Below are 4009 nucleotides of genomic sequence, written 5' to 3'. Positions count from 1 at the left end.
AAACTTCCTACGGCATATTAATAAAACAGAAATTTATCAAACCCTATATATATGAAGCGTGGAATAAAACATTTGATACATCTATAAGAAAATCAAGATGGTCTGAAATATCAGAATTCATATTCAAGAAAATACACGATAACAGAATTGTTCAATTTAAATATAAACTTATTAATCAAATAGTTCCTACACAGCAACAACTTGAAAAATGGAAAATTTCAAACACCCCAAATTGTAAACATTGTGGGAAATGCGAAGACTACAAGCATTACTTTGTAGAATGCTCCAATTTAAAAACGTTCTGGGAAAAGATCAATTCAGCAATGTCAACATGTAAAATAAACAAAAGCAGAATGTTAGAATTTATAGTAATGGGAAACAACATCAGCGTCCCTGTATATGAAACACCCAACATTATATATACACTAATAGGATACTCCATTTACAGAACATACCACATAAGTGAATGCAAAACCTTAACAATAAATGTTATAAATATATTGAAACAAGATCTGGAAAACTATCTATGGAAAACGAAATCAATACAACAGAAAAAAAACCTGAACCTTTTTTCTTCTAGCATCTGATACACTAGTTAATATAATGATAACGAAATATTGTAGGCCAGAGTGTTTCTAGTATATACCTACTCATCATAGCGATCCACATTTCTACTTTCTGTTTTAGCGTAGGCCTAACGAGTTCCGCGTCTTCACAGAAACAAATAAGCTGATCTTACAACACAGCTTCATCAATATCAACCCCAAAAAACCCTTTCACAAAAGAAAATTCAAAACAAACATGTTAGGCATACTCGAATGATTTACAAGCACGTTTAGGACTGCCTTATATTACCACAGTGCGGCGTGTTTCCATCTTGCTACTACATGTATTAATACACACAGCCAAGGTCAAGGCCGACTTGTCCCGGAAGTGAGGCCCAGTACAGGGAAATCCACCTAGAGGCTCGGCAAAGGGAGTGTTTGCATATATGTATGTAAGGATAATCTGTACGATAACTTTGAATGTAAGTTGGAATGTAAGTAAAAATGTTAAATAAGGCAGTGAAAAAATAAAGAAATAATAATATAATTACTAGTAAGTATGAAAGAAAGTATGACAGCCCTCTTGTATGAGGACACATGATTGTGAAGATGCTGATCCCGGGGCTCCCCAACCTCGGCAGTATCCTAACTGTGCTGGGTAAGTAAAATGTTTGGAAAAAAAAATATAAAAAAAAAGGAAAAAAAATGCACAATAAAAATTAGCATGAATTACGTATAGAAACTAATCATAACATACAATCCTCTATCTCACCCCAAGTCTTTGGTACACGCGAGTAATAAGGTCACTCGTATAAGTCCTAGAAACAAAGACTGATGTGAAATATGAGAATTGTTAAGAAATGTCCGACTAATTATCCTAAAATAAACAAAATGAAGCACTGAGTCTCAAGTAACAAGTTAATTGTTATTTGGACATTTCATAATCTGAATGCAACGCTGGTTTCTTTGTGACACCACCAGAAGTCCAGATCGGTTCAGGGGGCGGAACTACCGCTGGTTATATTTAGTACCAGTGTTGGGTATAGTACTGACTGGGTAGACATAGTACCGGTGTTGGGTGAACTACTGACTGGTCATATATAGTACCAGTGTTGGGTATAGTACTGACTGGTTATATATAGTATCGGCTCGTATCCATACGGGGAGGGTTGCTTTCTTCACCGACGACGGCGCCTGGGGCGTTAGAAGCAGGAGACGTCGATGGATGGGAGAGCCCAATTTGATTGTCAATTGTGAAGCGCGTTGGTAGTGTAACGACTAGGATATACTGCATGAGGAATTTCGTGTTGCGTAAGGTAAAACGGCCAGATCCGTCAACCCGAACTACATATTGATCAAACTGGCGAACTTCGGTAATGATTCCAGTCTTGTCCCATTTAAGGCGTTTGGTGTGTTCAGACCAACGTTCACTTTATCGCATGTGACGATCCGTAACGCCTCCTCGCGAGCTGCTAAAGTCTCCAGCCAAGTGTTGTGTGGAATGTACCGACCGGGTGGTTTAGGAATAAAGTATCGTATAGGACGACCGAACACACACAAGGCAGGAGATAGTTTTGTGTCTCTTTCATGTGTGTTACGATACTGGAGAATAGCGCGTTGGAATGCGTCGGTGTTTAAGTCGCCACTTGGACTGGTGTTGCCAGTGATCAGACGCTTCAACGTCTTGACTCCCACATCAGGACGGCGGTTACTATGTGGGACAGCTACAGATGACAGTCTATGGTGAACGCCCCAGTTCCTGAGAAAACGACGTGTGAACTCGGGTCCACCATCTGATGCTAGTTCATCAGGGATACCAAAAATAACAAATGTCCTTCGGAGACAGTCAATTAAACCATTGGAACCATCAGAGACTTTCTCATTACCGGCCAGTTGGAATAACAAACAACTACCACTGGATAATTACAGCCCAGAAGAAATCTGCACACACGCATTGGATTGGATAGTCAGGAGTAAGCAAAGGCGTCGGTGGTACACTCGGGTTAGATGGAGCAATACGGTTGCAGTGGTTACAAGATGCGCGTAGGGAAGCGATGCAAAGCGTGATACCAGGCTAGAAGATTGACTCGTCAGCTCTTGAAGTTATAGATGTCACCCCTTGACGTGCCGAATGCAGAGAGGCAAGGATTCCTTTCCGGAGTGATGGCGGAATGACAATGATTATTCTGTCTTTATAAAATACTACACCATCGTACCACTGTTGGTAATATGCACGCCCTTACATGAGTTAATCAGCGTGGACATTTCAGATATATCATTGTCTACACTAGTGAATTAGTCCACAATTATAAAACGCGAGACTATATAGCTAGTGGCCTTGGGTGTCGCAATGCTTTGAACTTATCCGTTTGTTTAGCAACTTAGTGATCCCATGAGTAACTCATTAATTAAACAGCAACGATGTAAAGGAAAAAAAAAAAAAAAAAAAAAAGTATTACACCATCAACCGTATGAAGGTCGTCGCGGAATGTGAAATATTCTTGCAGTGGTCTAGGCAGCTCATGATGGGTTCCCGGTACACCGGCCTCTATCAGAGCGATTAACGCCTGCATGTTGTCGTCGCTGCAAATTCGTCCTCGAGCACAAGTTTCTCGGGCTCACCAATAGGATGTCGGGAGATACAATCCGAAGCACGATGTCGTATGCCAGGCACATGAAGCATTCGAAAACGGTATCGTAGTGTTTTCTCCTTGAGCTTACGAAGTCTGTTGTTAGGATTTTTTCCCAGGGATCTATCGCCAAATTACTTCAACAATGGCTAATGATCAACAGCTATGATGAAGTTGTCGCACCCAAGAACGCAGTGTCGAGCTTTATCAAGGGCATCTGCTACTGCCAGGACTTCGCCCTCAAACGGCGTGTTACGCGTTTCTGCTGCGTGTGTGAACCGACTACCTACGAGTGTAACCTACTAACCATCACTACAGCATAGCAGGCTTTCATTAGCACAAGTGCAGTGTTTCTGTAGCAACAAAAATCCAATGCCAGTCTTTGACCAATCTGTCGCGAGACATGTCAATTTACTTGGGTCGAAAATCCGTACACCCTGCTCAATCTCGTTGGCAATTACAATTTTGAATTCCTCAAAAAGTCGTTGGAGATCTTCAGTCCACTGAAACGGTTGATCTGGTGTGAGCAACTGACGGAAGGGAAACATATTCTCAGTCATACTGAAGGCATACGACACCTGATTGACCAGTCCAAACTATGACCGCACGTCTGTGATGTTCCTGGGTGTCGGAAAATCCAGGATGGCGCGTAGGTATTTCTGTGAAGGCCGTACACTATCGTTGGTTATTTCAAACCCAGCGATTTCGCGTGTGTTCTCTGCAAATACAAATTTGTCAGGGTTCGACGTTATACCGTTACTGCCGCATATATCAAACCACTGGACTGCCTGAAAGAAGCTTTCTTTAACAGTGTTGGACCATAATAGAACATCG

The sequence above is a fragment of the Mizuhopecten yessoensis genome, unplaced genomic scaffold, assembly GCF_002113885.1.
Source record: "Mizuhopecten yessoensis strain PY_sf001 unplaced genomic scaffold, ASM211388v2 scaffold10413, whole genome shotgun sequence".
In the NCBI taxonomy this organism is placed as follows: domain Eukaryota; kingdom Metazoa; phylum Mollusca; class Bivalvia; order Pectinida; family Pectinidae; genus Mizuhopecten; species Mizuhopecten yessoensis.
Note: the sequence above shows the minus strand (reverse complement) of the source record.